This window comes from Bidens hawaiensis, unplaced genomic scaffold (genome assembly GCF_021521415.1).
Source record: "Bidens hawaiensis isolate Kalapana, Puna unplaced genomic scaffold, B.hawaiensis_p1.1 tig00037246_1, whole genome shotgun sequence".
In the NCBI taxonomy this organism is placed as follows: Eukaryota; Viridiplantae; Streptophyta; class Magnoliopsida; order Asterales; family Asteraceae; genus Bidens; species Bidens hawaiensis.
Genome location: NW_027505471.1, coordinates 91200 through 114582, shown reverse-complemented (window position 1 = coordinate 114582; position 23383 = coordinate 91200). Strand labels below are relative to the sequence as shown.

At 41.6% G+C, this 23383-nt stretch overlaps 1 pseudogene; it reads right to left on the bottom strand.

Annotated features, from left to right (window-relative positions):
• The window catches only part of LOC143613395 (putative linoleate 9S-lipoxygenase 5), a 42667-nt pseudogene that overhangs the window by 11791 nt on the left and 7493 nt on the right, over positions 1-23383 (bottom strand).

The following is a 23383-nucleotide window of genomic DNA, read 5'->3' as shown; positions in this document are numbered from 1 at the left end:
TAATAAATACTATACATGGATTGGTAGTCAATATAGGAATTATTCAGGTGTTCTTATGGTTTAGGTACCAGTAACTGATGAGTTGATGAACTCCGGAGTCATTCACAGCTACATATGCTTTAGCTAACTTCCAAATTTCAACTTCGACTCCAAGTTTTGCTGATGTGCATACTTTGCTAATGGCGCCAAGCTTTTCATCGTCTGGATGAGGCGAGCTTAACTCAATAGCTATTGGTTTTAAAGTTCCATCATTTTGCAACAAGAGCAAAGTTCGTGTGGCGTAAATCTTGCTGGAAGTTGCATTTATTCGCTTAACGTATGGCATTAGTGAGTCATGATGATCCAGTATAAAAAGCCTGTTGGCTTTTACTACCTGTATGACAGATTTTGCTATGTTTAAATAATAACCATTAACAAGTTATTATGTCACAAATTCAGCTTACGACTTTACCTCTTCTACATTTGAACCATCAAGATGTTCCTTTATGTGATGTGATGTTATTGAACTATGTTGGTTACCGTAGACTTCAACGTCCAGTTTGCTTGTTGGAGGAAACTCCTGCAAATTTACAAGTTAGATATGTCATTCTTCTCTAGTACTGGAACACTGTAACTCCAAAGAACCCATGGCTTACTTTCAAAAGCTGAATCGAAATGACTCCAGCCAACATTTCCCTTGCAAACTCTTCATCAGTGCTCCAGGCATATGGGTTATCTAGTTAAAAAGAATATGTATTATCAATGTGTCTGTGGTGAAAGGTATATGACATAAATTAAAAGTGTGATGGTTCATATATAATGTACTTTTGTGTATAAAACCTTATGTTCTCCTTTTTTTTAGTCTAATAATTTAAGACATGTAGAATTAGCACCTTGGATGACTTGTGGTACCGAATATTTGGCAAGTCCCTCACCATCAGAACGGAATATTTCTTTAATCAAATGTAAAGAGCTGTCTTTTAGTAGCGAATGCCCAGGAATTTTGAGTCCTCCGCTCTAAAGGTTCATGACATCTTCTAATGAGTCAAATTCGTTAGGTGTGTCATCAGATAGATCTTCAAACTGGGGAAGAAGTAACTTCAGGACAGCTTCTAATTCATAAGCTATGAATTCAGACCTCTTCAAGTGACTGAACCGCTCATCTCTTGGAACATATATCGTGCTAATCTCAATTACTGGGAGCCTACTCTCAGTTGTAGGATCTATAAAAATCCGAAACCAAATCTTTTAGCATATCCTTAACTTATAGGTTCATAATGATCACTGTCCTAGATGAACATGATTTATTGTAACTGAAGAAACACTAACCGGACCCCGGGCAGATTACGGGTAACCTGGGGGTTAGATAGCTGTTTCCCACGAGGGGTTAGACCCAGAGAAGATGGTTCTTTTGATAACCTGCAAAACAGACACCGTGAGCTTGTCACTGAGAAGGGGGGGGGGTTCCTCCTTGTGACCACCCTCCGGCGTGAGAATCAGACTAGATTGCTCTTTAAATATAAATGTATATTAAGAGATTGCTAGAGCAGATATCAGGTATAATATGATAAGATATGTTAAGATAAGATGGTCATACCATTTGTGGTATTTATAGCCGAAGGTAGGTTTCCAAGGAGGTATGGCCGGCTGCAATAATGTTCCTGTTCCACCAACAGTGGCCTACGCACGTGCCCTGCTGGTAGTTGGTGGGTAGGCAGCGGCTGATAGTGACCAGGCCTGCTGTGTACTATTCCTTTTCCACCAACTGCCGGCTATGCACGTGGTATGACAGGAGTTGGTGAGTAGGCAGCGGCTAATAGTGACATACAGTACAGGGGCATGCTGCTCGCCATACTGTTGTCAATAAGCTGTCGTATCTTTAGTCAGATCTTTTGCCCATACCTCGTCAGGTACGGTACAGAAGATCTTCCCGTATCGTACGGACTGGCTTATGGGCGGGAGTATTCCCCCTCCCGCCTTTGTGCGGGATTGTCCCCGGCTTTGCTCATTCCTTCAGGTGACACTGAGTGATTGAGAGATAAGTGCCTTGTGCGTGTAGCCTTGCTGCGCGGGTGGCCTTCCCTGATGGCTTGTATCCGAAGCTGCGGGAACAGGCGGAGTCCTTCACCATTGGGAGGCATTTCCTGCGGGAACAGCTTGCGTACTGCGCGTAAGGACGTCACGTCTCTGAGCATGGTTGGTCCTGCGGATCCAGTTGGTTTCTGCGCAGACGTCCCTCTTCAAGGTGAGTCTTGCGGGTCCAACTGGGCTCTGCTGGGACCTACCTCTTCAAGTCCCCCCAGTCCAATGTTCTTCTCATGAGTGTTTAATAAAGTGAGGTGAACTTTTGGACTTAAGCAAAGGGTTTTGAAAAGGGTTTTTTATGGTTTTCCATGGGGATTCCTCTCGCGGAAGTCCTTGTCACTTGCAGAAATTCCCGAGTTTCCTGCTTGATCTTTGGTTATGATGCGGGTAGGTCTGTAACCTCCTCGCAAGTCAGGAGCGTTGAGTCCTACTTGTGTGGATTCTCCATGGGGTTTTGGTAGTTTTGAACATAGTGATCAATTATGTTAAAACCACCAATTCCATCCTGGAGCTTCAAACAATGTAGTTCTCGACGTTCCCACTATGCGGGGATGTTATTTCCGTTTCCGCAAGCATTGCCCAGAAGATCCTTCTTGGTTTCAATTCCCAGCGGAGCGCTAGGTATGTGAAGGGTTTTGCCTTGACACTGTACCCGCGCTCGTCTTATGGTTACTTTACTTCCAAGGTATTCCTGGCGTCAATTCCCTGCGGGTGCTAGGTATGTGAAGGGTTTTGCCTTAACACTGTACCCGCATCCGTCTTACGGTTACTTGGTTGCCAAGTTATTCTTGGCTTCAATTCCCTGCGGGTGCTAGGTATGTGAAGGGTTTTGCCTTAACACTGTACCCGCATCCGTCTTACGGTTACTTGGTTGCCAAGTTATTCTTGGCTTCAATTCCCTGCGGGTGCTAGGAATGTGAAGGGTTTTGCCACCCGTCTTACAGTTACTTGGTTGCCAAGTTAAGGGGTATTTTCCCGCTTACTTTTGAATCTTTTTGAATTTTTTTTGAAATTCGAAGAGTTGGTGAAAGGATAAGAACAGTCCAAACCTCTGAAACGTCGTGCGACGGTTTCTTCTGACTGTGTCAGGACGTGCAGGAAGTTATGGTGACGTGACAGTACATGGTCATTCCAGACGCTTTTTCAGGCGCGTGGGCACGATTTTTCGGGCGCGTGGCCGCGAAATTAATGGTACGCGTCCTTTCAACAGCTGTTGCCAGCTTGCTTTTTGCCACGTGTCATAGTTTCATTGCACCTTCAATTTCTCTCTCTTCCGCATTAAATTCATCGCATTAATTGCGATTAGTATATAAAGGGGGAGAGGGTTCTTTGTAATCCACACTTTCACTCTTCTCTTCATCTTAAGAACGATTTCCGGCGAATACTCATCTTTCAGTCGAGCATTCTCTTGAAATCGTTTTCTTCTTTCTTTTTGCAAGATGTCGTCTCGTGATCTCGAATCTACAGCCGATGACAAGAGTACTGCTGGCGAGTGCCAGTGTGCTCTGCCTGGCGATCTGTATCAGTACATCGTCAGGAAGTTCATGCTCGAGTCTCTCGAGCCTGAGTTTCCTGAACCCCACCAGACGGTGTATGATGCCCCCAGAGGCAAGATCGGGGTTTATGCTGCATTCTTTGTTTATGGGAATCTTAGGTTCCCGTTGACAAAGTTTGTTTACCGTGTCCTCGAGAGGCACGGTGTGCACCTGACCGAGGTGCACCCGATGGCGATTGCCAAGATCCAGCACTTCGAGTGGGTGTGCCGGATTCTGGGCATTGAGCCCTATGTTGACCGCCTGATGACCTTTTACACTTGGAGGTGCATCCAGGGGTGGTACACGTTGATAACCCGGATTAAGGGTTTGAAGATTTGCGCAACCGAGCGCAGTCTTCGCTCGTGGAAGCGAGAGTTCTTCTACATCTCCGCTCGCGCCATCCCCCTTGCCATGAAATTTAAGAACGGGCAAGCACTTCCCAGCCTTCACGCCTCCAACTACGAGGAGGCAGAATGGTTTTCGAAGATATCCCGAGTCCAATCTCCGGTTTACCGGTTTGCGGAGTCCGGGATGGTGATGCTGGGGATGAGCCGGGTGTGGAAGGATGCGGATGCGCATAAGATCCCAATCGTCCTCGAATACGGTTCGAACTCTGTTCCTTACGGTATGCTTTGTTTCTTTTTGTTGATTTAGAATCTCTTCTAACTTTTTTTCTGTTTATTTCAGAGGGGAACGACTTGTAGTCGCTCCTGAACCCGCGGGAGGCTGACGGTCCCGCTCGGATGGGTACTCGCGCTCTAGACGAGAACGAGTTGCCCATCCTAGAACAAACGGCGGATCGGTTCGTGGAGGTCTATCCGCTAGGCCACGAGATCCTTAGCGCCAGGCGGCCAGGTAAGGCGCTATTCGACCCTCGACCCCTCAATGTTGAAACCTCTGCTGGAATTCCTTTAATCGTATGTTCTGATGAGGAATCCGCAGATGGTCCTCCGTTGGTGCGGAAGAAGAAGGCTGCCGGCGGGAAGGGGAAGGAGAAGGTGGCCTCCACTGCCGATTCGGCGCCTCGGTCTGATTCAGAGACCGAGAGCGAAGAGGTGGCGGGGAATCCCGGTGGTGAGAAGATCACCATTCCGGAGGCTGTGACAACTGTCACCGAAGAGCCCAGGATGACAACGGTGACCGGCTTGAAGAGGCCGGCTCCATCGGGTTCATCCCCGCCCGTCCGTACTTTCAGGCTCAAGAAAACCCGTAAGTACAAACTTCCTTTATCTTTAACTTCATAGTTTAATATCATTTAACACTTATCTTCTTTGTGCAGGCGTGGATGTTGACACATTCCAGGGTGGAGCGCAGAGGAGTACCTTCCTGCCAATGACGGTAGGCCCGGTCAGCCTACCTGAGGCGATGACCCAGGCGGCTGCGCCTGCGCCTGCTTCCACTGGTTCAGTTGCTCACTCCGTTGAGCCGACTGTTCCAGTTGTGATGACGTCACCGCCGGCTTTGAGTGCTATTTTTACCGCATCTTTCACCGAGCCGGCGGTTACTTTTGCTGCGGAATCCGCGGCGGCTTCTACCATGCCTCCGTCATCGGCAACGACGGCCGATCCGTCAGGTATGCATGGGGCTTTTCGCCAACCTCTGCCTCCTTCCCATCTGCCTGACCTCTTGGATGGATTTCCCTTGGGTTCAGGTGATGGGTTTGGCGGCTATCGGCCTGTAATTGACCCTACAGGTGCGTAGGGTTCTTTTGGCCCTTTTTATATATATTTTTTCTTTATCATCTTTTCCTAACTGCTTTATGTTTTTTGCAGTGTCGGATTCCAATGAAGTGTATGTTCCACGATGGAACATTCGTCGAGGAACAACCCTTCGCACCCCTGTGGAGTGCGTGGAATGGGCTCGTCACGCTGCTCCCAGTGGTGCGTTGGGGGAAGCCATGGCTAGCTACCAGGAGGGTAGGCTAACCAATGAGCTTCGGGTTCTCCTGGCCCGGATGCAGCCGCGCGTCGAGCTGCTTTGTCGGGAAAACGACAAGTTAAAAGCAGCTCGCCTTAAAGAAGTGGCTCAGGCGCGGGCTGTCCGGGAGGAGAACCAAAGGCTTTCCGCAGTGGCTGCGGAAAAGGAGAAGGCCTTCAAGGCCCTCGAGGTTGAAGTTTAGGCTCGACTCGAGGCCCGTTCCAAGGCTGCCCAAGCTGTTAATGAACAGCTTCGGCTGGCTAAGGAAACTGCAAGGAACGCAACCGAGAGGGCCACCAAGGCTGAAGCTGTTGCTGAGCCTCTATGCGCGGAGAATGAAGAGCTTAAAGCCAAATTAGAGGCCTTCCAGCAGGCTCATGATGCCTTGGCGATGGAAGACGCCAAAAAGCTCCAGGAGATCTTGGACCAGAGGGGGGTGCTTGACCATACTGAGCGGAAGCTAAAGGGCGTCGAAGAGGCTGCGGCTAAAGAAGTGTTGCTTGCCAACCTCAACAAGAGTGAAGCCGAACGCGCCCGTAACGAAGCTCAAGCTGCCCTCCAAGAAGCTCTGGTTGCCAAGGAATGGCTTCTTCGAGAAGCGTTGTCTCAGGTATGTTTTTCATGTCTTTACGCTTTTCTTTGTAAATAGAAAAGGTTTTGACACTTGTATATTTTCTTGTAGGTTGTGCATCGGGTCTTCTCAGAGACCTCTTATGATGATGCTATGAGCGCAGCCCTCAACGCTTCTCACGAGGATGGGGAAAAGGCCGGCTTCCTGCTTGGTCTAGGGTTCGTTGAGAAAGGCATCCCGCCTTCCAACTTCCCTTTGTACAATGTTGATACTGAAGCTGTTTACGACCAAGCAGTGAATCAGTACGCCGCCTTCCCACATCCGGTGGTGGAGAAGGTGAATCAAGTTGCTGCTGCTGATGATGGGTTAGCTATCCTTAAAGCTTTCCTTGAACTGCCACGATCTACTGATTGTGCTGGTCCAAGTGGAAGTGGCCCTGAAGCTTGATCCTGAAGATTCCTTCCCACTGCTAGGATAGATTTAGCTTGTATAGATTTATTTTCTTGTAGGCGGGTAGTTACCCGGCCATTCTTGTAATGAATATTTATGAAATATAAATCTTTGTGCGGGTAAGACCGCTACTTTCTCTGGATTCCTTGCTTTATAAACGTTATATGACTTGCATACTTTAGTTTAAATTAGCAATTTTCCAAGTGTAGAATAAGTTAACCTTTGAACGTGGTAGATAATAGGTTGAAGTTTTGCTTCCTCTTTCGTGATTGTGCGGGTAGGACCGTCACTTGCACTTAGTAGGATGGCTAAACTTTACCTGCATCTGACCTGCGTGTAGGTTTTCCTCATCTTTTCTGAGGATAAGTTAACCTTTGAACGTGGTAGATAATAGGTGTGAAGTTTTGCTTCCTCTTTCGTGATTGTGCGGGTAGGACCGTCACTTGCACTTGGTAGGATGGCTAAACTTTACCTGCATCTGACCTGCGTGTAGGTTTTCCTCATCTTTTCTGAGGATAAGTTAACCTTAGAACGTGGTAGATAATAGGTGTGAAGTTTTGATTCCTCTTTCGTGATTGTGCGGGTAGGACCGTCACTTGCACTTGGTAGGATGGCTAAACTTTACCTATATCTGACCTGCGTGTAGGTTTCCTCATCCTTTTTGAGGATAAGTTAACCTTTGAACGTGGTAGATAATAGGTGTGAAGTTTTGCTTCCTCTTTCGTGATTGTGCGGGTAGGACCGTCACTTGCACTTAGTAGGATGGCTAAACTTTACCTGCATCTGACCTACGTGTAGGTTTTCCTTATCCTTTTGTTAGAAATTCTGTTTTGAATAACCGTTCGACGCGCGGTTGTCAATAGGTTAGTGTTCAGTTTCCTCTCATGATTCATGCGGATAGACCGGCACTTTCATTTAGTAGGATGACTGAACTTTTCCCCTTCAACTGACCTGCGTGAAGGTTTGCCGTTTTTTGGGTTTATGCGGGTTTTGCCGCCTTCCCCATGCAACGACTTTCACACTTATGTATGCGGTGAAAACCGGCATCAGTGTTGATAAAAGTATAAATGTAAAATCATCAGCGTCGATGTTCTAAGGAGAATCATTTTCATTAGAAGTGGCTCTGGGCCTTTTCTTTACAAATTTGGAATTGATTTACATGCAAACTGTGTAATTAAGCTCCCTTCCATGTTGGGATGGGAGTGCCATCGAGCCGATACCTGGTTCGGGATCTCGTTCTTTACGCAGCATGTAGTCTCCACATTGAAGCTGGAATTTTATTCGTGTTTTCCCCAGCTGGGGTTCTACACGCATCAGCCTGCTCAGCGTTCATTGCGCCACGAGGTGCGCGAGCGTCCCATCTCTGACAAATGCTTCGACCATGTCCTTTACGTCTATGCATTCTTCAGTGTTGTGGCCTTTTGTCCTGTGAAAGTCACAGTATTTGCTCCGATCAGCATTGTGACGATGTCGGATTATTTGAGGCTTTGGCCATGGGAGCTCCTCAGTAGCGAATATCACGGTGACGCTTTTGACGAGCGGCGTCCATCTGGAGTTCTGGTTTGACTGTACATTATCCCTTCCGCCTAACCGATGTTGCAAGCCGGATGAGGTGTCAAAGTTTACCCTTGACTGCCAAATGCCTAGCTTCCGCTTTTTGTTTAATCGGGCGGTAAGGACGTTGTCTTCTCTTGTTCTCTGGGTGTAGAGGTTTGTGCTCTGTGGGAGATCTCTACCCAGTTGCTTCTCCGTTTCCGCAAAGCGTTTAGCTGCTGTCATGATGGCATCCCATGTGGATGGCATGCCATCTTTACCCGTTAAGGTGCGGATGAGCTCTGGGTCGTTCGCGCCCTGAATAAAGGCAGCGCGAACAAGATCTTCGCTAATGTTACCCAGACTTAGCTTCTTCGAGTTGAAGCGAGTGATGAAGTCTAGCAAAGATTCATCTTCCTCTCGAATGCATTTGAGGATTGTCCATTGCTCCTCGGTATACTTTCTTTGCTGGCTGAAGTGTTGGCTAAACTTCTGTTGGAAGTCTGCCCAGTCGTAGATGTGGTTGACCGGTAGACGATCGAACCACGCTCTAGCAGCCCCGACAAGCGTCATTTGGAACATGTAACACCACGTAGGTTCCGTCCAACTACTGACGGTTGCCCCCGCTATGAATCTATTCAAATGATCATCTGGGTCAGATATACCATCATATGTGCCTATGCTGGACATTTGTTTGGCACTTTTTGGGGCAATTGCTTCCGCAATGTCCCTTGCAAATTTGGACGTTCCCGCATTTGCAACGTTTGGTCTGAATGTTTTGGAGAAGTCACGTGGACTTCCACCTGTGTTTTTTGGTTTGAAGGTTTCTCCAAAATGCCTTCTCGGTTGGGAGTCCGTTTCCTTACGCTTCCCTTTTTGCCCTATGGCGAGGGTTCGCGTCGGAGTCGGATTCCTCCGAGTCATCGTCCAAGTATTCTTCGAATTCGTCAGCCTGTTGGACGGAACGCAAGCGTTCGTCCAACTCAGCTTGGAATTCCTTTAGACGTGCCTCCGCCCATGCCTTAACTTCATCGAGTGTTTGGCGGGGGAATCTTGTTCGTTTCTCTAACTGGGTATCGGTGAATCCCAGTGAGCGATTATTTACTGCACTTGCCCCAGCTTGGGTAACTGGGGTAGTGTTCGTAAAATTTACTTCACTTGCCCCGGCTTGGGTAACCGGGGTAGTGTTTGTAAAGACTGTGTAGCCGGTGTTCCCCTCAGTAGCTGGGGTTGTGGTTACCGGAGTTTCTTTAACCATCTTTCCAGAAGTTTGAAAAAACTGGAGAAAAATGAAGTTCTAGCTTTATGCACGGATGGCGCCAATGAAGAAACACTAACCGGACCCCGGGCAGATTACGGGTAACCTGGGGGTTAGATAGCTGTTTCCCACGAGGGGTTAGACCCAGAGAAGATGGTTCTTCTGATAACCTGCAAAACAGACACCGTGAGCTTGTCACTGAGAAGGGGGGGTTCCTCCTTGTGACCACCCTCTGGCGTGAGAATCAGACTAGATTGCTCTTTAAATATAAATGTATATTAAGAGATTGCTAGAGCAGATATCAGGTATAATATGATAAGATATGTTAAGATAAGATGGTCATACCATTTGTGGTATTTATAGCCGAAGGTAGGTTTCCAAGGAGGTATGGCCGGCTGCAATAATGTTCCTGTTCCACCAACAGTGGCCTACGCACGTGCCCTGCTGGTAGTTGGTGGGTAGGCAGCGGCTGATAGTGACCAGGCCTGCTGTGTACTATTCCTTTTCCACCAACTGCCGGCTATGCACGTGGTATGACAGGAGTTGGTGAGTAGGCAGCGGCTAATAGTGACATACAGTACAGGGGCATGCTGCTCGCCATACTGTTGTCAATAAGCTGTCGTATCTTTAGTCAGATCTTTTGCCCATACCTCGTCAGGTACGGTACAGAAGATCTTCCCGTATCGTACGGACTGGCTTATGGGCGGGAGTATTCCCCCTCCCGCCTTTGTGCGGGATTGTCCCCGGCTTTGCTCATTCCTTCAGGTGACACTGAGTGATTGAGAGCTAAGTGCCTTGTGCGTGTAGCCTTGCTGCGCGGGTGGCCTTCCCTGATGGCTTGTATCCGAAGCTGCGGGAACAGGCGGAGTCCTTCACCATTGGGAGGCATTTCCTGCGGGAACAACTTGCGTACTACGCTTAAGGACGTCACGTCTCTGAGCATGGTTGGTCCTGCGGATCCAGTTGGTTTCTGCGCAGACGTCCCTCTTCAAGGTGAGTCTTGCGGGTCCAACTGGGCTCTGCTGGGACCTACCTCTTCAGTAACTAACCTTTTTCCGTTGGTGGTCTGCTGGTTCTACCTCTACGAGGGTAGGGATACTGAGACGACCCTCCAATAATTGGGCGCACATTCGCCTCGTTATCCGGATCTGACAAGTCATTATACAATGCATAGTCGTAAACCCTGTCCCTTTCTTGAAGCATCCCCAGCCCGTTTCCTCTCAGGATTACCAACTCATCCTCTCTATAAGGACGTAGTAATGCGGGTGTCTCACTCGGAAGATAAGCCTGAAACCATTATTGAAACGTATATACATGACTCGTCATATAAGCTCAAAGTGGAACATCAATCTCTAGAAAAAATGTATGAAACAGGATTTATATGTTAAACGGTACCTTACTGGCGAAGAATATGCGATCACCATAGTCGTTATTGGTTGGGTAAACCCATGAATTACAAACAAAATGAACTTGACCGTGACCAGGAACATCTTCTAGAGTTAGTGTCTTGAGATAAAACTGATTAGGGTGGAGATTTTTTACCAAAAAGGCTCCTGGCAGTCCTATCTCTTCATCCCAATCAAATGTGATTTCATATGATGATTCCCGGCTGTGGCAGGGCTAATTGTGCTAATCCAGTTTTCCAAGTATGCTGCTTTTCCAAGCTTTCCTCTCAAACTTCTTTCTGTAAAAATGTAAATGCGATCATTTTTTTAAAACTCAAAAGTTTCTATTCTAAGAGTTCTATATAATCATTATTAAAAATCATTGTGAGATATACTAATTAAAATATTACTAGCTAGCACATGTTTAAAGAATATACAGCAACAAATAGCTTTCTATAAATTTTTCTACAGCTTTTAATAAGTATATAAAATTTTGGAAATTTACTCATAATTATACACGTGTAAAAATGGTTATATTGTTAGCTTATAATTGTACAAAAATATCTGTGTGTATAAAATTGTGTGAATCTAATCTTCTCCATGCGTTTTAAGTATGTTATCATTTTATGTAACGCGCAAATTTACAATCACTATTTCTTGATTAAATTTTTATTATTTTCTATATCAACACAGCTTGTTTCATGTTTATTAATCCTGTATCTATGCAAACCCTAATTGTTCTTTTCTAAGGAAATTTCTAGCTCAAAAGGTTAAATACAAATAATTCGACAAGACTCTGTGTGTGTATATAGAGAGAGTTAGTTTCCAAAGAGAACTCTAAAACTTCCCATCTCTTGATCAAATTCTCATATTCTTATGGTGCATCCTCAATCACTTATATCAAGATCACAATATTTTATATCAAGATCACAATATTTGTGTAAGAGAAAAAAAAACCTCAATAAACTAATTAAAAAAATTATAGAACAAAAAAAAAAACGAAAAAATAAAAAAAGTAAAAATACCAAAATGTTTATCTAACATCCTTGACCCAAAAGAAAAAACCTTTAAAAATCAATAAATTAAATAAAATATATATATAAAAAATGGAAAAAGTTAAAAAAAAAACAAAAAAAAAATATCTCGCATCCCCGTTCCCAAAAAAAAAACTCAAACTTAGTTTAGCCTTCGAGTTTAGGTTTTTTTAGCTTGTTGGTGGAGGGGGGGGGGGGGGTTAATACTTTTCATTAACTTTTTACATATAAAACAACAAATCAGATTAACATTTTACATGTAAAACAATAGTCCATTAAGATTTTATATGTACAATAACACTTTTAATTAACATTTTACAAGTAAAATAACAAATCTTATTAACGTTTTACATATAAAACAACAGTTTTTTAAGATTTTGCAAGTAAAAATTAATATTTAACATGTAAAATAACTGTTTTCATTAACATTTACACATAAAATAACAAATCTTATTAACATTTTATATATGAAACAACAGTTTTTTAAGATTTTACATGTAAAAATTAATATCTTACCTAAACCTCCTAAAAACCTATCCCAAAAAGCTAAACTAAACCTGAAGGCTAAACCATGATTTTTTTTCAACGGAGGATGCTAGATATATATATTTTTTTACTATTTCTATTTTTTCCTTTTTTTATATTTTTTTAATTAATTTTTCGATTTTTTTGAAGAGTTTTTTTTTGGACCGGTGATGCTAGATAAACATTTTAGTTTTTTTACTTTTTTTTTTCATAATTTATTTATTTATATTTTTGATTATTTTTGGAGGAGTTATTTTTTCTTTACAAAAAGGTTGTGATATAAGTGATTGATGGTGCACCATAAGAATGTGGGAAGCTGATCAACGGCTAGGAAAGAAGTTCCTCAGTTCCCCAACTTTTTTAAGTTCCCCAATAAACTTAGCCCTATTCAAGTTTTTTGTTTTAATCGTTTTGATATTTTATGATGATATATTTTATTTTTTCACGTAGTTTTGTTTTAATTTAATACATATATATTAGTTTGTTATTATATTTTTTAGCGTTTGAGTTTTCTCAATTAAGATGTGTATGTTTTTTTAGATTTATAACGAACAAACATAAACGGACATAAGCATGTTGATTTTTTTAAATGAAAAAACATGAACACAAATATTTATCTAATGAAAAATGAGACGTTGATGTAGTTGACAATGGTGGATAGTATCTGAAGTTAACCGGTGATGGAGATGAACAAAAACAGAGAACATGTAAAAGAGAGAGATTAAATTACGGTTTAATGATGAAAGTGTTTACCAATAAATGAGATCTTATAGCTATTAGGGTTTGGTAAGACCCATAACCCGTGAAAATTATTCTTTGATGGTTAAGAGGTTATTTCACAAGTAAATGATATGTTATAACCCGTTTAAGAGTTATCTTGGTTTAGTGAGACCCATGACCCGGAAAAATTATTGTTTGATTATGAAAGAGTTTCATAAATATATGAGATGTTATAACTCATTTAAATACTATTTGGGTTTGGTGAGACCCATACCCCACGAATTCGGGTTAAATGCATGAGAAACCTTATTTAGAAATTAAGCAATTTGGTGGCTCTAGAGAATGGGGGTGGGGGGGGGGACAACCTAAGAGCGATACGTAGGATTTTTTGATAGGCAATTATATAGATAATTAGATTAGATATATATATATATATATATATATATATATATTAAAAATTACACAAAAAGTAGAAAAGGATTAAGTTAAACTATAAATCATCTAATAATTTATCGTCATTATTCTTTATGTTTTGAAAACGGAGTATGATTGTATGGGAAAATTTTCAAAATGTTTCACATTTAGAGAGGTGTTTTAAATATGTTTTTTTTTAAATTTAAATTCTTTATTTGTCCTTTTACTAACTTCTCTTCGTCTCTATGTTAGAAAATCGATATGACATGTTTCTTAACTAGTTGTGCCTCCCCTTCATATTAGCTCATAACTCGTCGTCTCCCTGTCATGTTAGCTCGAAACCCATCGTCTTCCCTCCATGTTAGCTTAAAATTCGTCGCATCCCCGTTATGTTAGCTAAAAAAATCTACCTTATCTTTACTAAAAACATGAATCCAAAACTTAATTAAAATATATTTGAATATTATAAATTTTATTGTTTTTAAGTTCTTATATATTATATTTTGGATAATAATATGATTTATAATACTCATGCATACCATCAAATCATATTATGTGCACCTTGTTTAGATATAATTGTTTAAATAACAAGATTTATTAAATTGAATTTTTTAGCTAACACAACGGAGAGGCGATGAGTTTTGAGCTAACATGTAGGGAAGACGATGGGTTTCAAGCTAACATGCATGGCTGGGAGACGACGGGTTATGATCTAATTTGGAGAGGAAACAGCGAGTTAAGAAACATGTCGCCTCAATTTTCTAACGTAGAGATGAATACGAGTTAGTAAATAGATGAAGGGGGGATTTTAATTTTAAAGAAACATATTTAAAATCTCTCTTTTAAATTAGGATGTTCTGGGAAATGTTTCCTAATCGTAATGCCTTAGAGCATTCACAACAGCTTCTACATATCTATATTTATAATTACACTAAAAAACTTTACATTTTCTCTCTCATATACAATTAAATAATATTTTTTTATAACTTTATAATTATCTGTTCTCTTTCTTCCACTCACAACTACTTTCAGATATATTAAAAAATAATTAGAAGATGAAAAGTGTTTTTCCAAATTTACTCATATGTTTAAACTTTTTATCTCCTCTACTCACAACCACTTACCATTCATTAAATTTTTTTAAAGATTTCTCCCATAAAATTTTTATAAAAGCTATTGAGAATGCTCTTAGTCAAGCCATGAAATGCACATGCATAAGAAAACCTGTTGAGAAATATATTATAGTGGAAAACCAAACACATAATTCGCTTATTCCTAGTACAGCTACTTTTTATTAAGGTTTATTGAAGTAAAACAGTATGGTCGGATCTTGATACAAATTTGTATTGGCGTATCTTCCATTTCCATGTTGAGGCATCATTTTTAATACTATCTTACATCTACAAGAAATTTGCTAATAAAAAAATGATTTTAATTTGTTGAATAATCATTTTCAGAAAACAAAAATTATTTGTCGAAAATATTTCAAGTTTATTTTACAAAATACATTGAAATCTTTTTTTTTTTTTAACTTTTGTGAACTATTACTTGAAATTTAATGTCAAATAATACGTGCATATTTGAAGTCCAAAATATAATCAGGATTCATTAGAAAAAAATATAGCTAGTGATCAATAATTACGATTATACAAAAGATTAATTCTGACAAACTAGGCGTTGGTGACAATATAAAATGCTCATTACAAATTTAAAACTAGTGACAGGTTAAGGTCAAAATTCAGATCCATTATTGATAACCTGGTAGGTATATATTATTAAGCTTTGAATATTTTTCAAACTTCATGAAGATCCATTGGTATATAAACATAAGTACTAGTTGAGTAATACCTTAGGGCTTAGACTTAACTTATTTAGGTCACATATCATAATGGTATTTCCCTTACATATATTATTATTATTATAATTATTATTAGCTTTTATATAGCTGTTAAACTGTGATTTTATTATTAATATTATTATAATTAGTAGTAGTTTTTATATAACTGTTAAATTTGATTTCCTTTATTTTGCTTTATACACATGTACTTAGAGCCGAGGGTCTCTCTGGAAGCCACCTCTTTATTCCTTTGGATAGAGGTACGGTGTGCCTACATCCCACCCTCCCCAGACCCTACTTATAGCTTTGCTGTCGGTGGAATTTTACTGAGCATGATTGATTGATTGATTGATACTAATTGAGTAATAATTATGCTAATTACACCTAGTAATATATTATTACTGCACTATGGTTTTTATACTATAGTATGTTACCTTACCTATTTTGTTATAGTGTAACAATAATTATATATATACAATATGAAGTTTAGTATGCATAATAGTTTGTACTTTATGCAGGTTAATTTGCACAAGCTTAGATACCTTTGACATGCCTCTTTCTATTTTGTTACAATTTGACATGACTCAGCAATTGTTTTTTATCTTTTATGATTTTCCTATTTTACTTTTAACACTTACACTTTAAATCATTTATTTAAAAATTGCTACAAAACACCTCTACAATTTCCACTTTGGTCCTCTATACTTTTGATCTTTCACAAATTTTTTCGTCAACGTTTCGATCTAAATTTTACGAGTTAACACGTTGCAACGCATGTGTATAGTTCAACGTGTTTATGTCTGTTTTTCCCGTTTAACGATCCTGCCGCAACGCACATAACTTAAGTCGGCTTAGTTATTATCTTCTATATTTTACGTTTACACTTTGGTCCCCAATACATTTTATCTTTTACAATTTTTTTGCTTAACGCTTCGGTCTAATTTGTGCAAGTTAACACGCTGCAACACATATGTATAATTCAACGTGTTTATGTAACATCCTAAATTTTCATATTTAATAATATAAAGTCGCGTTTAGTTATTGGGTCTAAATAAGTAATTAATACTAATAAGGAAAAGATCATGGACTTGGACTATTAAGATGGATTAAAGGGAATGGGCCTTAGGTCCATGGGCTTTAACGGATATAAATACCCCTTAAACCACCCTAAAACCCTAATCCTCATTCCACTCATCCATATTGCCTACACACTCCAAAACACACACACCCGATACCTTACATACGGCCGTGAGAAAGAGACGGGATTCGAGCCCAAAGATCAAGCCAACCATTATTGGATCCTCACTATACGAGCTAGATACAATATAACCAAGCAAACCGCGACCACACCGATCGCATAAAAGTATGCCTTTTACCTTAAAGTTTATGTTTTTAGGATCGGTTAGCCTTGAAACTTAGAACGGAGATAGATCGAGTGTAAACAAAACGTAAAGTTATAAACTTGATGTTAAAACGAACCTAATGAACCCGTAAACATAAACGGCTCGTTTAAAATAAACCGTAGATCTAGTGTTAAACGTTTTTGAGCATAAAGGTACAAACTTTATACGTTTTTGGGCCGAATCTTATTCAAAAATGACCATGGGAATGATCGCGGGTTGGCTAAATATCATATTCAAGGATTTCGCGACAAAACGGATACGAGTAAGGGGTTTTAGAATGAACAAAACCTACTGCTGAGCAACTTCTCCTGCAAGCCAACTTCGCTTGCAAGCCAAGTTTGCTGCAAGCCAAGTTCGCTGTGACAAGTTCGCTTAAAAGTTAAGTTCGCTAAGCCATGTTCGCTGAGCAAGTCCGCCAAGCTATAACTTCGCCAGAGCTAAGTTCGCTGAATGCTTAACTTCGCCAAGATTAAGTTCGCTTGTATACAAGTTCGCCCACTATGAACTTCGCCTAATACAAGTTCGCTAATGTTAAATTCGCTTGATATTAAGCTCGCCAAAAGTTAAGTTCGCTGAGAAATGAATTAAAATCCTAATGGAAAATGCGTTAAGACAGTTAATGTAAATAAAATTTTTCCAAGCTGACCTGGCAGCTTGACCCCAGCCAGGGGCTCTGCCCCTTGGACCTTGCTAGGGCCTGCCGCCCCTAGAACCCCGCTGCCAGGGGTGCTGCCCCCGGACCCCTGTTCGTTGTGGGTAATAACTAAGACTAGAAAGATGATATGAGTAGTGATAGTTAATTGATACGTATAATTATTATACAGTCAACCGTGCACAACTGAAGAAAGGGATAACGATTAACAGAGAGCGTAACCGTGTTCAGGTGAGTTTCTAGCCCCATTTCCTTGTTATGTTTTCGGGGCTGTGTGCATACTCGATGTGATAGTTAATACACTTACCTTAACTGGTAAGTGTATGCCTTATATGATTTATATGTTATGTATGTATATCTTAAATGTGAATGAAAGCTTGTCGGTATGTGAACGATCTTCGGATATTGCACATGCTAACAAGGAAGGTAGGTTTATGATAGATAAATGTGTATGATAGATATATGTACAATATATGAGTAAGTATGAATGATTAAAGAAAGTATGTATGTTATGGGTATGTAAAGACGGTATGTACGAAGATGAAGAAAGAGGGACCAGACCCTAATAATATCTGAGATAGAAGGGACCAGTGAGATAGAGAAGTAAAAAGGGACCAGACCCTAATAATATCCGAGATAGACAAGAAAGGGACCAGACCCTAATAATATCTGAGATATACAAAGGAAAGAGGGACCAGACCCTAATAATATCTGAGATAGAACGGACAGTAATTATATAGTATGAAAGTAATAATGTATGAACGTATGTGTGCAATTATGTAATGAAAGTAAGTTAGTAAAGTAGATAATATGTATCTTCGGATGCATAACTTCAGGTAAGGGAATGTATTGTATTATGTGTTATTAACTAGAACTCACTCAGCGTAGCTGACTTTTAGTATGCACGCAGGTGAGTAGATTGAGGCAGTTCGCTTGACGAGGACACATGGCATCGAATTGAAGACACTGGCGTCTCAAGAAAATGTTATGATGTTTTAATAGACTATGTTTTGTTTTTAAACGACTATGAATGTTTGATAAGACAAGATTTGAAAGTTGTGTAATGTTTTATGATTGAAGTTTATGTTCCGCGTAAAGTTTTAATTTACTTTGATATTTAGAACTGCGTTTATGAGTAAATCCAACACCGAAGTAGGGCTACCGGTAACGGGGCCTTACAAGTTGGTATCAGAGCAAAGTTCGAGAGATTTAAGCATCCTACATGCTTAGACTCGAACAAAGAATGGGATTTAAGTAAGAAAAGAAAGAAGATGTCAGTTCAAGAATGCCATGTGTCGCTCAAGCAAGCTCAGTAAAGGTAAGATGTATGATTAAATGATGTATGTTAAATGATAAAGAAAGGATACATGAATGATAGGGATAGGGATAATTGATTGTTATGATTGACTAACTGTTAAAATAGAACCAACACAAATAGACACATAAAGGGAAGTGTGTAGGACACGGAAAGTAACGTGATCAGCTAATCACAGCTGGCCACTGTTATTACCTGTTAGCCTTACTATCCTTGTACTAAATAGTTCCTTGAGTGATGACGTTTGTGTTTTCCCTTTTTAGAATACGATGGCTGGAACGGTAGGCGATGCAGGAGCTGGAGTGATTGCGAGAACTGAGGGCCCCGCTAGACGTCGTGGCAGGCCTCGTCGTGCCCAATAACCTTCGGTTGAGACCGCTTCCTACACCAGAGATGAAGGAAGCGCAGCTAGAAGAGACCCGAACAACAACGAAGGGTTTCAACTAGATCCCGCAATTCAAGCAGCTATTGTTCAAGCTGTAGCCACTGCTGTAAAGAATATTACCCCTGAAGGGTCTGCTGGAAGCCGCGAAAGAACTGCTGGAGGGGCAGGAGGTGATGGTAGGAGAGATGATGAAGAAGAGAGGGAGGCCTCGAGTGGGATTAAGTCTGGGAAAGCCGGTGACAGGAAGAGAGGCCGAGGTGGGTGCAACTATAAGTCCTTCAAGGGATGTGACCCGCCGAAGCTGTCTGGTCTGGGAGACGCAATCGCTACTCTTAAGTGGATAACCGCCATGGATAAAATTATCCGCATTAGCGAGTGGCGTCCCGTTCAAGCTGTCGGTTATGCCACCCAATCGTTTGAAGAGGAGGCGATGTATTGGTGGGAGTCGATTGAGCAAAGAAGGAGTCGAGAGGAAATCAAGGCTATGAGGTGGGAGGATCTGAAAGAACTGGTTATGAAGAAATTATGTGCTGACGCCGAGGTTGATAGGGCGGAGATGAAGTTCCTAAACTTGAAAGCTGGGACAATGACACATCGTGAGTACACCACCGAGTTCAACCGAATGTCTAGGTTGGTGCCCGATATGGTCAACACTAAGGCTAAGAGAATCAAGTGCTATGTGAGGGGATTGCCACAGAAAGTTCGCATACTAGTCACGACAAATAAACCTGCTACCTTTGACTCTGCCGTCGAACTCGCAGAGATGGTTTATGCAGACCTGGCTGCGGATGATATTGTGGTGGAAGAAGAGAAGAAAGATAAGAAGTGGGTCAACGTCAAAAGACCCGGTACTCAGTTGTGGAACTCCAAAGAAAAGAAGCAGAAAGTGTGGGAGAAGAGGCCGTGCAAGACATGTGGTAAGATGCACGGTGGTGAGTGCAAGTGGGGTAAAGGATCTGATGTGTGTCATAAGTGTAGTAAGACTCATGGAGGAGAGTGCAGGCTAGGGTCGAATGCCTGTTACAAGTGTGGAAAGGTGAGACATTTTGCCCCAGATTGTACCACCAAGTCCGCATGTTATAAGTGCGGTAAGACAGGTCACTTTGCTAGAGAATGCATCGAGGGTGAAGCTGGAGTTAGTGGGAAGAAGGATGCCGATCAAGCTAGGCCAAGAACTAGATCCTACATGCTGACTCAGGAACAAGCCAAGCAGATTCCAGATGTTGTCACAGGTACGTTTCTAGTAAACGGTATATCCGCTTCAGTATTATTCGATTCAGGTGCGAACAAAAGTTTCGTATCCACTCCATTTAGTAAACTAGCTAAAATGAAATGTTTCCGAGTGCCTGAAACCTTTATAGTAGAAACCGCTAGTGACACCTCGGTTAAAATAATGAGAATAGTTAAGAACTGTAAGATAGAGTTAGAGGGACATGAGTTCCCTGTTACTTTGTATGTTATGACCTTAGGAGGGTTCGATGTGGTTTTGGGAATGGATTGGTTGTCTGAGTACGAAGCTCAAATAGTGTGTAAGAGTAGGATAATAAGGTTAAAGTCCTTGGATGGTAGTGCGGTGACGGTTTATGGTGATAAGGAAAGTTCTGGGCTTAACGTCATTTCGATGATAAAAGCCGAGGGTTTTGTTAAGGCGAGGGTGCGGTGCCTACCTGGCGTATGTTGTCAACGCTACGGTCGAGACAAAAGAAATGAAAGATGTTCCTATTGTGCGCGACTACCCAGAAGTATTCCCAGAGGATCTTCCGGGGTTGCCACCGGAGCGAGAGATAGAATTCCAGATAGATTTAGTACCAGGAGCCCAACCCGTCGCGAAAGCGCCTTACCATCTAGCACCGTCCGAGATGAAAGAAATGTTGTCCCACTGCAAGAACTCCTCTACAAGGGTTTTATTAGGCCAAGTGTTTCCACGTGGGGCGCACTAGTGTTGTTCGTGAAGAAGAAGGATGGAAGCATGAGAATGTGCATAGACTATCGCTAGTTGAATAAGCTTACGGTAAAGAATAGATATCCTTTGCCAAGGATTGATGATCTGTTTGACCAACTGCAAGGTTCAAGTTGGTTCTCACGAATAGATCTTAGATCAGGCTATCATCAACTAAAGGTGAAGGAGCCAGACATCCCTAAGACAGCGTTCCGAACACGGTATGGACACTACGAGTTCCTCGTAATGTCGTTCGGTCTAACAAATGCTCCTGCAGCATTTATGGATATGATGAATAGGGTGTGTCGGCCAATGTTGGATAAGTCAGTTATCGTCTTCATCGATGATATATTGATCTATTCAAAGAGCGAGTCTGATCATGCCGAGCATTTGAGAGAAGTATTGGAGACTCTGAAGAGAGAGAAGTTATATGCTAAGTTTTCAAAATGCGCGTTCTGGTTGCGAGAAGTGCAATTTCTAGGTCACATGATTAATCCTGAAGGGATTACCGTGGACCCAGCTAAGATTGAAGCGATAACGAACTGGAAGACTCCACACAATCCGACTGACATACGAAGCTTCCTAGGGTTAACTGGCTACTATAGGAGATTCATCGAAGGTTTCTCCAAGATAGCCGCACCGTTTACCGGTATGACCCGAAAGTCGGTAGTATTCAGTTGGGGAAAGTTTCAAGAAGAAGCCTTTGAGGAATTAAAGAAGAGACTCACGCAAGCTCCAATCCTTTCTCTACCCGAGGGTGACGAGGATTTAGATGTTTGTGCTGATGCCTCGCATCAAGGGCTAGGTTGCGTGTTGATGCAACGAGGGAAGGTGATAGCTTACGCGTCTAGACAGTTGAAAGTCCATGAGAGTACTTACCCAACATATGATCTAGAGCTTATGGCAGTGGTGCACGCTCTCAAGATATGGAGACATTATCTGTATGGTACTAAGTGTACTATTTACACAGATCATAAGAGTTTAAAGTATTTATTCGAGCAGAAGGAATTGAACATGAGGCAGGGAAGATTGTTAGAATTGATAAAGGATTACGACTGTGAGATTAAGTACTACCCTGGTAAAGCTAATGTGGTCGCCGACGCGCTAAGTCGAAAGAATGAAGAGGTCGTTGCAACAGTAAAGTCATACCAGTTGATCATAAACTCAAGTCTTTTTGAAGAAATCATCAAGGTGCAGTCAGAGGTGTTAGTAGATGAAGGGTTAGTAAAGAAAGAAAGGATACATGGCCAGCAAGATGAGTTGATGGAAAACACTCATGGAGTTAAGACTAGGTTCGACCGTATGTGGATCCCACGCCATGGTGATCTTAGAAGTTGAATTTTAGATGAAGCTCATAAGTCAAGGTACTCAATCCATCCTGGAGCTACAAAAATGTACCAAGACTTGAAAAGAGATTACTGGTGGCCAGGAATGAAGAATGACGTAGTGGATTATGTTAGCAAGTGCTTAACTTGTTTACAAGTCAAAGTCGAGCATCAAAAGCCTTATGGGAAGATGCAATCGCTTGAGATACCCGAATGGAAATGGGAACACATCACCATGGATTTCATAACTAAGCTACCTCGTACATCTAAGCATTATGATACCAAGAGTGCTCACTTTCTACCCATACGAGAGGCTATCTCGTCAGAAACGTTAGCAAGCTTGTTCATCAAGGAGGTTGTAACCAAGCACGGAGTACCGTTATCGATTGTGTCTGATAGAGATACACGGTTTACTTAGAGGTTTTGGAAGAAGTTCCATGAAGCTATGGGAACGAGGTTGAACATCAGTACAGCGTATCATCCTCAAACAGATGGACAATCTGAAAGGACGATCCAAACCCTTGAGGATATGCTACGTGCTTGCGTTCTAGATTTTGGTGGAAGTTGGGACGATCACCTGCATCTAGCAGAGTTCTCCTATAACAACAGTTACCATTCAAGTATTGGTAGGCCACCATTCGAAATGCTTTATGGTAGACGATGTAGAACCCCGGTGTGTTGGGGAGAGATTGGTCAGAAAGAGATGGGAAGCCTAGAGGTCGTGCAAGAAACCTCATCAAAGTTTGATCAGATCAAAGCAAGAATGAAAGCCGCTCAAGACAGACAGAAGTCGTATGCTGACAAACGGCGCCGACCGATCGAGTTTAACGTTGGTGACAATGTGATGCTCAAAGTCTCGCCTTGGAAGGGGATTATTCGTTTTAGGAAGAGATGGAAGTTGAGTCCAAGGTACATTGGACCGTTTAAGATTTTAGATCGTGTGGGTGAAGTAGCTTATAAGCTGGATTTACCCGATGAGTTAGAAGGAATTCATTCAATCTTCCATGTTTCTCATCTGAGGAAGTGTCTAGTTGATAACACGTCTCACGTGCCATTAATGGAGATCGAGGTTGATGAACAATTGAACTACATCGAGCAACCGATAGAGATTGTTGATCGCA